The sequence below is a fragment of the Trichoplusia ni genome, chromosome 15 (assembly GCF_003590095.1).
Source record: "Trichoplusia ni isolate ovarian cell line Hi5 chromosome 15, tn1, whole genome shotgun sequence".
Taxonomy (NCBI): domain Eukaryota; kingdom Metazoa; phylum Arthropoda; class Insecta; order Lepidoptera; family Noctuidae; genus Trichoplusia; species Trichoplusia ni.
The window spans coordinates 10,226,782-10,239,784 of NC_039492.1; the positions used below are offsets into that span (position 1 = coordinate 10,226,782).

At 39.4% G+C, this 13,003-nt stretch overlaps 1 long non-coding RNA gene across 1 annotated transcript; it reads right to left on the reverse strand.

Annotated features, from left to right (window-relative positions):
• Positions 1-1,391: 1,391 nt before the first annotated feature.
• On the reverse strand, positions 1,392-4,993 carry LOC113501429. The gene is made up of 3 exons (XR_003401288.1): positions 4,250-4,993; positions 1,941-2,059; positions 1,392-1,611 (listed from the first exon to the last, which is right to left on the reverse strand). It is a non-coding gene; the product is annotated as an uncharacterized LOC113501429 (long non-coding RNA).
• Between the last annotated feature and the right edge of the window lie 8,010 nt (positions 4,994-13,003).

The following is a 13,003-nucleotide window of genomic DNA, read 5'->3' on the forward strand; positions in this document are numbered from 1 at the left end:
GGGGTCGGTGTGTCCACTCGTTTACCTAAGACGCGGGCGCGGAGCTCAAACACCTCGCGCCGCCCTGACTTACGAATGTTACAGCAAATTCACAAGAGTTTGTATACAGGCGGTTCAAACAAATGCATTTATGTTTCAATTATACTTTCTTGATTCGGTTCACTTTATAGGTAGCATGTAAAATAGTTTCCTTGACGATTATTTCATTTCGCTTCCAGTGTAAATAGATAATGTTTTAATTTGTCTTGATGTTTATTCAAAATTTAGTCGCTCCTTGTAATTCACTGGTACTCAGCTGAAATCGGTTAGACTGAAGCCGACCCAAACATAGTGGGGAAAGGCTAGGCCGATGGTGATGTATATTCAAAATGATGGCATTGGAAATAGCTCTTTCGATATTATGTCAAAAATATTTGTGCGGTATACTCAAACTTATTTATCGGGATTGCCCGACCAGTTTCGGACCCAACCGGTGACCTTACTTATAAGTACGATGATGCTTACGGCTGTTCAAGTTATTATAAGAATACTATTTATATACTACCGTGAAAATACATAGAGATTGTTGACTGTAAGTTTTCTTAATTGTTTTAAACTAAATGTCAAGTCCAAACAGCACAAAACACAGCCTGTATATAATTCAGCAATCCCCTCAGGGTGGCAGCACACACGGTGCTCGAAACTTTATGCAAATAACAACCCCCGCCCCCTCGAGGTCCGAGTGAGAACAATTCCTTAATAGTCCATAAGTCGGCGCTGGCCGGCGATGGCGCGAATTAGTGTCAAATTTACACCGGCCAGTGTTCGCCGAGTTCATTACCAAGACGCTGAAGGGTTGGGATGGAGCCGTTAAGACAGTTTTAATGTGCAGCGGACATCTAACCTTCATGGTTAGATGTCGGGCTGGAGGACCGGTAATTGAATGGAACTACAAATAGGTTACTGTTTACATGTAGTTGTGGCTTACACTATCTTGATAGTAAGAATACATATTTAATATTAGTCTGATAAAGGTATCTTGAGCGTTGATTGCCACGCTTGTTTACTTCAGCTGGTGTGGTGATTACAGATTCTAAAATTTGGAATCAGGATTCCTTCACATTGTTTTCCTTCTCGGTCAGGGAAAACGTTGAATAATGAATAAAGAACATATACCGGTTTTTGAAGTCTAATTAGAACTGTGCCTGAATTAGAGCGCACCTGCACTTGTTACATACAAATCCATTCATATCACTCGACACGACTAAATACTTTAAAATTCTTTTGGGATTCATTTAATGCCTTTCACTTCTCATTGCAAAATGCGTCATACCTCATAACGTATAACAACCCCAAAGTAATAGAACAGTACCTTTTCTTAATTTAGGCAAAATTAAAACAATGACTTTCGCTATATTTTTATTGAGCCCCAAATCACAAAAACAACAGGTTTTCAAAATCTTTTTGCTCGAAGGGCCCATTGTAGCGGACCTTTTAACCCTCCATCACCGACCTTGGGGGCTGTTTGTCAAAGCGACGGAAGTGGTCTGCGGGACCTGCCCGCGCACGTCACTTCCGGCCGCCCACTGCCTGTAGACATGCGACACGTATTGTTTGTTTCCGGTGAAGGATCTGAAAAAAGAAAAAAAATATGAATAACAGGTTGCGTTGACTACACTAAAATAGGCAGGCAAGTAAATTGTTGAATTAAATACTTTAAAGTCGCTTGATGCTGCTACTAGGTAAGTCTAAGACACAGAAACTTATCATTATCTTCTAACTATCGCAAATAAAGTTATCGTTACATAAAAAAGTTGTAAGATAAGTACTCATTTGTAACAGAGTCTTGTCAGTTTGATATCGAAGCCTATTAGTCGTTCCTGTTCGCTTATCGCCTCCTTTAGAAGGGGCTGTGTTTGTGTAATTAAAACAAACTTTAACTCAAGTTGTGATTAACTTACACTTGCAAGTCCAACGTCCGCACTCGTATGCTGATGTCACCTAAAACTGGTCCGTCTTAGGCGATTTCCTGCGAGTAACGCGAGGGTCATACTGCCTCGAGCAAAACTTAGTCTCCAGCCTGAAACAGAGAAATATAGATCTTACGTAGTTGAACATAAGGTGTGTGTTGCGTGTGTGATGCAGAGCTGGTTTGTAGTAATGTTGTAATTAGAGCGAGCGCGCACAAAAGACAGGTCAAAGGGCCGGAAGCTGACCGCGCGGCTTGCGCACTTCCGCACTGTGTCACGAACGACATCTTTGGTCGGAAAGGCCCGACGAGCCGTTTGAGGGTTAGCTCACTTAAGGGGCGCGTTACATGTGCTGGGTACACACTGTTTACCGCCTGCAAGAGACATTTGAATATGTTTGTTAATGAGATTATTTCGAAAGCGTATGTGTTATGATATAGAGCAATCAGAATCTATTGAATGTCATCAGGTGCCTCGCCTTCCTACTGACTGTCTTAGAGCTCATATATTCATTAAATCTTTCTCAAACTCTCTAGAGCGTTCAAGCCAAAGATAATCAAAACTTATTTGACCAAATGATCAATAGCAAAATAAGACAGTGACCTAGGTCCATGAGCTAACATAATTATATCTTGTTTGATCATACAAAATCGTACTTAAATACAAACCCCGCCTAATTAGGAGTCCTTTTTATTTGAATGAGGTACCTACAACATCCCTTCAAGTGGTCACCTTTGACAAGCTTCATAAAGTTAATTAGCCTCATCATCAGGTAAGCTAAGTTGTAGGTGATTACGTCACGCGCGGCTGAGCAAAGCCAGATCAAAGCAAACCCTCCAATTGCGACGCTAATTGGCTTGACCGACAACTTGGCGGCTTAAGATGTCGCTCGATCGTGTTTGTTTATTATTGCTGTTTGTTTAAGTGATACGTGTAAACTGACAGTTTGCTCGAGCTGACGGTGTGCCAGTACGTTTTATGGTGTTAAATGTTTGATGAGTATTTATTATTTGTGTTGCTTTAGTTTAGTTTGATTTGGAAAAAGGTAGAAGAAAACGGGTTTATGAAAGGAAAAAATGTTTTTCAAAATACCTACCATAGTAGAATATTGCGAGTTTTCTTTGCTTTTAATGTTCAGCCTAGACATGGAATATACTTTTTGTAGCCTATCATCTAATTAAGCATAATGCGTCATTTTAGGGCTCAAAAAAGATGTCAACTTGAAACCCATAGAAAAGTTTTCATAATTTTTGTCTGTCTGTCGCGGAGGAGCGTGAAGTGCGCTCGGTGGGTGCAGCCGGGATGAAATAATTTTAATTGAGAGCAAGTCGTGCGCGCGGCAACTAAGTCGGGAGCCGCCTGGCCGGGCCGCCTGCGACTGTCGGCCCGCGACTTGTGGACACACACAACTTTCAATGTTAAAAAGTTACTGGTTTGTTATAGTATCGAGGCTGTGTTACAAAGATGTTGAAAGTAAAACATAAATGTCTTTCTTACCTCGCTTTTAAAGGAGATAAAGATGTCCCTACTAAAATATTTACGTAACTAGATACCCTCGAATGGAGATTTGAGTACGCAATAAAAAGAGTGGAGTAGTGGAGAAAAATAAGCTTATAGAAAATATAATAAGTATAATTAGTTTTCCACGTAGTACTTAACAAAAAGGAGCCATAACAAAACAAAGAATGTTGTTTAATTGAGTACATTCTATTTATATTTCTATTGTGGTTTATAGGCCAAGAAAACTCTTAGGTACCTAGTAAAATATGCGTTAACACAACAATATGGACAATTGATCATGAGTCAGTGAAAAATTTTGCGGTTTTGGAACGGAAGCTGGAAATAAATAATATCGCATTAAATTGTAGTGAGTTATCCCAGTGGGCGGAGTTGATTGGTCCGCACTAAAAATATAACACAAACAATGCAACTCGCACTTATGAAACTTAGATTGAAAGAGGAACGAAACAAACGCTATCAATATCAAGGTACGTGGATCCGATACCGTGATCTGTTACTCATAAATATAGGCCGGTAGTGAGGCGCGTTGCGGCGGTGGTATTGATGTGAAACGACTTTACAATTTGTTGGGTTGGTTGTTGACGATGATATTGCAAAGAATAATTACTTAGATACAACGTTTTCTGTGTACACAATTTCAATTTTACTTAATTTGGCCTTAAAAAAATGATAGATATTTTAAGTAAGACTAGAAACCTGGTAATTATACCTAAAAGAAAATTGTCGTGAAATAATTAAGGGGCGTCGAAAAAGATCGATTTCACTTCGAGTGGTGTTACCTTATAAATAAGATCGACCATCTCGTAAATATGTATTTCTTACTATACGGCGAGCCCCCACTATCTCTGATTTATCTGGCGGACAGGCAAGCGGGCGCCATATTGGCATCGCCGCGAAATATGCTATGTAAATATAATGACAGCGCGATGTATGGCGCGGTGAGCGCCTTCGAGATGACGCCGCGTTTGATTGGACGCCGGAGAGTAAACAGTGCGAGGTGCAGAGGTGAGAGCTGTGTGGGCGAGTGGACACTGTCAAGCACTGAACATATTGTTGCAGCTAAACAATACAATATAGATTATTTACGACTGTAAGTAGTTCAGTAATGACCAGTGAGTCAAATTTACGTAGTGACTATTTAGTAATCTGTGGTCAAATTTAAACATGGATTCGTCTAACAATGAGATTAAATTATAGAGGAATAAAGCTTGAGGAAATTATGCGAATAAAACCTGTTAATGTATCTATTATAGACTGTTAGACACTCTTGCCTCTACTTCAGAACGTAGTGATTACCTGTCATACAAGTGTTATGTGAATGACTTCTCATAAATGGTCCATTTAACATTTCACCCATTCCGGTAACAGAAACGAGAGTACCATAAAAATATTTTTATTAACCTGAGGGTCGTTTCACTTAGTACCTCTTGTCCCATGAATTATGCAGCGACTAGTGGTGTCGCCCGGAACCGCTCGCCGTGACATTTGAATAAGATCAACTTTTTGTGAGATGTTTTTTTAAACGCTGGCAAGTATTGTTTTAAATTCATGTCTTTATTTTAACTTTTGCGGTGACTGATGCTTGAGTCTGCGGTGCTGAGCTTTTAATAAAGATCGCTGAATTTCGTCTGTAAAAAGAATACCTTCTTGCTTGAGCTGGCTTGTAGTGCATTTTATGGAATGATGTAATACGAATCAAATAATGTATTTACTATGTAGTATCTACATATTAAGGATCTCATTATTTTCTTACTTACATCTCTACTTCCTTACTTCACTGCTGTAATTATGAAGTCCTGAAGTACTTTTATTAAAAAACACTTTTGTAGAAGGGTTATATTGACTTTATATTTATAACCTAAACACCCCGGAGTAACTTTTTGCTGTACTCCAGCGGTTCGCTCTCACCGCACCTCCCATGGCCTCTCACAAACAAACAGTCAAGGTGACGGAAGGTCCCTCTTGTTTGTCCCGAGTGTTTGCACAGCTTTTTTTGGAAAACTCACATTTGGCGCTGAAGTAAATATTGTGACAATCTCTGAGAGGACGATACAAGCCGCACCGGGACGCTTCACTGTATTTATTTTTATAGTTACGAGGATGTGGGTCAGTGGTGTCGGTGATGTATGTATATGGTATGACTTGAACCGTTAGCAAATATTTTTACGAAAAAAAATACACACAGGACTAATTACAGACTGTACTAGCAAGAACTTTAAAATGAACAATCACGTTGAAATACCTCTGGCTTCGTACACAAACGGCTCACGAAAGTTATTACCTAATAATACACGGAACATAAAGGCATCGAAAGCAGCAAGTTCCCGCGCATTGCAAGTTCTCATGTGAGGAAGTGTTTACGTTGTTGTCGGCGGCGCGCGGCGTCGGCATGCAATCCTCAGGTCGCCGCACTAAACAGCTCAGTTCGTACAAACAAACCCTCTGTCCGCCAGGTGGACGCAGCCAGCCGGAACCGGCTGTTTACGCCGGGTTTACGAGCCGCGCTAACATCACACACCTTACGACCAGCCAAGGGCAGGGTTAAAATAGATTAAGGATTAGCCTACAAAAAAAGAGCAAACATAACCAACTTACGACGACTTCACTTGATGGACGCTTTAACTGTAGTTAATTTGAAAGTAAGCACTGGAGACCAGATTTGTTTCGATAATAATAGTGAAAATGATCCGCATTACATTTTGTAACTAACGCGGCTCAATTATAGTATGTAAACGTGTGTATCGTTCTCCGCGCTCACGAACGGTCTGCAAGTTTCCAACAATAAACCCTCGGAGACTAGTAATGAAGACGTGGCTTATCGAGGACTCCGGGATAAGACGAAGGTGTCCACGAAATCCTGTCTCGAGCACATAAATCTACTGCTTGTGAGCTGCGAACTTCGCAAATTGCGCATTTACATTCGCGTCATACGCGGCGTCGGCAGGCCTAAGCCGACGCGCGCGCCGGACTCAACTAAACTGATATTTATGGCTGAAACGCACCTCTTTTGCTTTCAAATTATAAATACATGTTTTCGGCTGAACTGAGAACTACCTTAAAGTGGGTTTAGTGTGTATTTGTAAGGATGTAAAACTTCCGCGGATAGGTTTAGCGCTGATAAGGGTACTTAGTTGTCATTACTACGTACCTTAGCGGTATTTTTTTGTTTTGCACAATTTTGAGCCCGATTATGCTTTAAGAAAAGTAGGCAAAAGGCAGCCCTGAGACGTACGAGTATTCCGTAATGTTAGATGGATCATCCATAGTGATACTCACTTCTGGATATTCCCCTCACACGGCAACCGCTTAAAGTAAAACCTTTTAAGAAACTCAAAAAGAAAAATCACCATGTTTATGACAGCATTCCCAGCGAATTTGCGTACGGGGAAATTAAATGTGCTGCCATTAGTTAGAACCCTCTAATATTCGCAGCAGCACTGTTAGTGGATGTCGAAGGCGATCGTGTTCACTTAGCGTTTGCAATAAATCTCGTGCCGTGCAAACGTTCGTTAAATGAGAGGTGCCCGATGCATTACGGGACATCAAGGCGCTCTTCACGAATCATTAGGGGCGGGCGTTTTGAAAAATGCTCCCGGTACTAAAATAGACATTATGTAAAGTGCCACAATTACCGTGGTGACTTGTGAAAAAGTTGTGTGCCGCACTCCCGGCGACGCGCTCTCTCCAGGGATGCCGACTGGCCGCGTGTCTTATACTCGTCTCAAAGTAACTTTAATGATTGTTAACTATAACAACATAAAATGGACATTGTTTCACTACAGATTTTAATGAGTTTTTCAGTTATTGTTAATAGAAAGTAGACTTAGCTTTAATACAAACATTTAAACAAGTGTTTTGGTCTTCTTACTTCGAAGCAAAAAGAAAGCAACAAGATATTTTCAGAAGATATTTATTGGAGTCACCGAAAACTTTATAGGAGTGAAACACACCCCTCTCGTATCGCAGATAAAAACACCAATGACATACAATTCCCAAACTTACACTTGTGGCCTTAAATTTCTCCCAGCATCAATAAATTCAGTTTTATTGCTATGCAACCGGCAGCCCTACGCGGGGTGAGTAAAAGGTGGCGGGAACACGTAAGACGTCATTTAGCGTTTGGAATTAACATAAATAATAACGTCGTCACCGCGTACCGCCGCGTACCGCCGCGCGCCCCTGCCCCGATATTGCGTCATTTGCCGTGCCCTTTATAGCCGCACAACACTTAACTCCAAATAAAAAGTGTTTTATAAAACTTGGATCACGTGCCGCGGCGATGCTTGCCGTTTATTGTTTGAAGTAATATTAATATTTTTAAATAATGGCTTACTGTTAATCCATAACGCTCCTCTTAATTGTGAATACTATAGGGGAAAAGGGCCGGCTTCAATCTCGTTAACTAATATCAAATTAATGACCAAAAAAAATTATGATTTATTCTAAACACTACCGCTCATCTTAAAATTTTTAAGGTTTTCAATGAAACAAGTGATCCATTCTGATTCTTCAGAAGCATATTTTTTATAAGGATTGTCTTAAACACAAAATAATTTCCATAACGAAAACTTTGGCAAAAACACAGAATAGCATCGGCGACGACACTCAAACATTCCAGTTTAAAAGGAAGTCAGAATGTTTTAATAACAACAAAAAGATACAAAGCCACCATTACATTTTTATTACTAGTGAAGACGTAAGAAAACGGTCATTTTTCGCGCGCCCGTTTTTTTGGCTTGCACTGTAAGCACCACGTATTTTGCATCACAATTGTCTGTTGGAAGAAAAACCTTTTTATTTGCGTTTTAATGTTTTAATTTTAGCAACAAATAATATTTAATAGTGTTGTAAGGAACGGTGGGACATTTGCATGGCCGTCGTCTCTTCATAAAAGTGCGCTGTTAAAAAAATATTAGGTGGGGAGTGCCGCTTAATGTTTCTCTTATTGTTATTACGGAATACATTAACTAAAGCTTAATTTAAAAGGTGTATTTTAGTTATTTGAGAAGGAGTTATTGAATACTAACTGCTGTTAACTGTTGTAGTAGTCAGGATTGATGGAGGCAAAGTGACTAAAAGTATTAGGATGAGGAAAAATACATATCTAAGCCATATATTATTAAAAGATACGTTTTTGTGGTGCTTTCATACCCCATTGTAAAGTGTCAGTGTTGTCGCCACGTCGCCGGCAGCCTCCATAAATATGGGCTAAGGTGTACCGGAGCCGCGGCGGTGGCTCCCTGACTTATGGTGCGGTAACCCCTTGGTTTTTACCAGATTAATCTCTCATGGAAATTGTTCTACATGAGGGTGCAAGATTGATATTCTTTTTATGGTTAGTTGAGCGAACATGTGTAGGCATCTATAGCTTTAAACGACTTCATCACTATATTGTTTCTAAGCAAAGTAATATCTTCACTATATTACACTCATCACTTCACTATATATTATTGCTTAAGTTAGGACATGTTTCAATATAAATATCCTCTAAATAAAGTAGTCCAGTAGTAAAATAGTTGTCAAATTGTGCAAGATTCATTTAGTGATCTGCACAAAGAGATAAATCTTGTCCTTTGTGACAATCAACACCCCTCGTATTACACAAGTCATGAGAGTCAGCTTTATTGAAATTCAATAACGCTAATTTCGGGCATATTTACATACATGTAGTACCTGTAAAGCTGTATTTATAACTTGAGTTTATTTCCATTAAAAAAGTGTGTTTTCTTCAATATCACAAAAAAATATTAAAGAGAAAACCCAATAAGTTTTCATAAACAGTTTTTTTTTGGTTTGGTTTTAGAATCCTCATGGACATCCACTTCGTCGGGGAGGAAGCGGGTTGTGGCAGACTCCTACTGACTAAACCTGAACCACCGTGTAACGTCTCTATGCGAGGGTCTTGCCACCACCTTTTAAAATAGGTCAGACTCCTCCACTGTGAGAAGCGTAGACATGCTCAACATAACTGTTTCACATTTTCCCTGTACCAGTCTTCGCCTTCAGTTTGGACCACACATACCTCATGCTGTATCCACGGATCGTTATAAATCAAAGCGCGTTGCTCCTTATAAACATATTTCACGTGTCTTCTCTCTTTTAAAATTGCTTGTTTTATATTACAAGCGCTGATATCTTTTTGCCCTTCTCGAAAAATCATTTTCATGTAGAATGTAACGATTACGTTTGATAAACATTTATTTGTGTAAATATGGATGAATATGACTTGGATTTGAGCCATCCGTGGTACATATTTTAAACTATGCTTACGTGAAAGAGATTATTACTAACATTAATATAATTGATAAAGTAAATATCAATGAATGTACTTCTCAAACATATGTTCTCCTTCGTCTATATTAATAGTGAGCAATTTCTTATGCTTCGGATGCAGGGTCCAGTGGGCAGGAGGTGGCGACAGGTCTCCCCGAGGTCCGGGGTCCGAGGGCAGAGGTCCGGTAAGTGGGCCTGGGAATTATTCTCCGTAATTATACAGCGGCGACTTAACACGTGGCCAGCCAACGAGTTCGCATTCCGAGACTTAGCTATATCCACTATATTGACACTGTTTCGATACGCTGTCCAAGTCTTAGGTGATTTTTAAGATTTCAGGTTAACACTGTGTTAAGAACTGTTATTAGTGTGCACATTATATCACGTGCCTTTTACACTACGTGTAATTACTGTATAATAGTTAGTATATAATATTTATGTTACATAAAAATATATTGCTCGTCTCACGTAAATATAAACTCGTCCGATTTTTCCAATAATATGGTAACTTTTGTTTTAAAATTAATTATTTGTCATTTGTCGTCTAAATATAATCATTTTTCATGTATAAAAGTATGAGTAGGTCCCCTAGTCGGAGCAGTATAAACAACAACACAAGAAAGCTCGGTCACAAGTTTTCGGCTCGCGCCGGACTGTGCCGTCTTAGATTAAATTAACATTAGGAGGAAGTATGCTGAGGGCCCGTAGGGCGGCCATTGTGCCAGCCTCCTGCTCCGGCCGTCTTGCCCTGTGGTCTACGGAATCCTAATTAAAATTACAACATGTAAATTGTCGAAAACGTCTCAGAGCCTGTTTGATGTTTGTTTAAAAACGTTTGGCGCAACGTTTCGTGAATTGTTTTGTATTTATTGTTCTCTGAATATTGTACCTCTGCCGCCGCTGTTTGTTGCTCCTTTGTCTTGAGAAGTTGAAACATGTTGTGTTTATGTTTCGCTAGTACAGGTTGTTAGACTGGTACTTACATGCAATACTAACTTTGCTACTATTTCAATGTTTGTTTTTGACATTGTTGTTAGCACATATTCAATGAGATTCTATCTAGTACAAGTGAAGCTCTCTGCGTACTATTTTTACGTAAGTCACTTCAGTGGTAGTAACCTCACGCTCGCCATTACACGCACGGCTTCATCCCACTTAATGATACACCCGCACTAATTCGCATCCCTTAAGTTTAAACCTTAACGCATATATCTCCTTAATTTAATAATTTCCAAGCATTTAGTTAAAGGCCGGCCATATTTGTCTTGGTCTAAAATCCGGCCTAAGATTAATCCGGAATTTTGTTAGTGTTGTCCGTCCCTTGTCCCTTGTTCGTGGACACAACACGTGCAGTAGGGTGACCAGGCCGCGCCGCCTCGCGCCGTGCAAACACTTAGACATGGGTGGCGGACATAACACTATTAATTTTAGTGGTGGGTTTCAATTTATAATTTGAATTATTAATTACAGAAACTAGGGACATTAGGGGTCGTTATGTATACTATTGATGTGGACCAAGGAGTTTTGAATGTGTTTAAGAGTAGTCATTTAAGAATTTCTGATATTATAAAGGACCCGTTAAAGTAAGAAAACTAAGACTTTGGCACGTTAGTGGAATTTCAAATATTTCAATACTTAAAGTATTTCTATGTGGACATGAATTATAAAAATTTAATCGAAGTGTGATCAATACATTTTTAACTAATCTCAAAATTCCCGTTTCAAACCTCAAGCTATAAATTAAGGTAAACTTTCCCCTTCAGTTAACGGGAAGTGATCCCAACTGAACAAGACAAACAACAAGCTAACAAGGAGGCGTTTGTATCGGAAACAAGAGCATGAAAACAAAAGTGCCGTAAGACGTGATAGAGGATAGCTCCAGCCATCTCATGGTGCACAGTTCGCTAAGTGATATCAACAAACTACATCTAGGAGTCACTTAGCATAAGTGGCGAGTTACCTGAATACAAGGAGATACATGGAGCTGGAAGCGACAGTAGGCCAATGGAATGATTAAAAGCGTGGATTGTTAGGCGTCAGAACAAATAGATAAAAACTGTTGATATTGGAGCTTAATTTTAGTCGCAGTTACGACTTATTAATCACATGATGAATAAATGTGACGTGGACAACAATGTACATCATGACTTTATCAGATAACACATACGTACAACGCGCCCTGTATCTACTGAAATAAATATTTGGGTACTTATTTACAAAATTTGCATTATTATGAACACACATCACATAAACATTTAAGTGTTAATAGAATTTATATTAATGAAAAAGTGGCATGTTGCTTATTGGTTCCGCTTGAAAGAACTTTTCAAGACGGATTAACAATTATCAAGGAGGCTGGGCTGTTCTCATATCTACGTGTAACATTTCTTTCACGAAGCCACTTCCACGAAATCATAATCCATAACCACAACAGAACAACAGTCGTTACATAAATAATAATCGTTGAGGGGACACAACAAAACACCGTGTTTACCTCACGGCGCGCAAATAAAAATGTATCGGCGTCGCATTATTCATGACGCAACGACTTGATGTCCGCGACACTGTGTGATACCGTGTCTATAGCTGGAACACGCTGACACATATAGGCAAGTTTCTTCACTTATGTGTACCCCACCACCTCTGGGATGAGAAAATATTAGAAAGTAGAATTTTAATTGTAGAAAATTATATGGGCAGTAATAACATAATGAACTTCGATAAAATTATTCATTTAAGTTTCAGGATTGTTAAAAAGGTCATTCGCATGTATGAACAATTGATGTAGAGTTCTTTGATTGGATTGTAGACATCCGAATTTTGTTTGTTTAATATGATTTTATTTTTTACTCGAAATCCATACGTAACGTCGTCATACTTATACATAATCTCAATCAAAAAGACGTTTTTCATACATTTAACATTCACCCGTTGTCTTTCAAATGTGGATTCTTCTATCAAATTTCAAATACCTCAAATGGAACTTCCATCTTCCCCTCGCTAAACCGCACAACTTGTAGAGTAGTTGTAAATATTTTTCTAAGAAAATCAAATGAGTTGTGGGGCCAATAATCTGCATGAGCCGGGCGCGGGCGGACGCATTCCGCTGCTTCCAACTATGCTGAATATTTTTAATCAATACAAATTAGGTTGAGGCACGAGCCCCGGCCCGCCCGGACGGATATACGCGAGCCGCACACTGCCTTCACTGGGGATTGATGCTGGACAAAAACATTTTATTTATAAACTACAGTCATCAC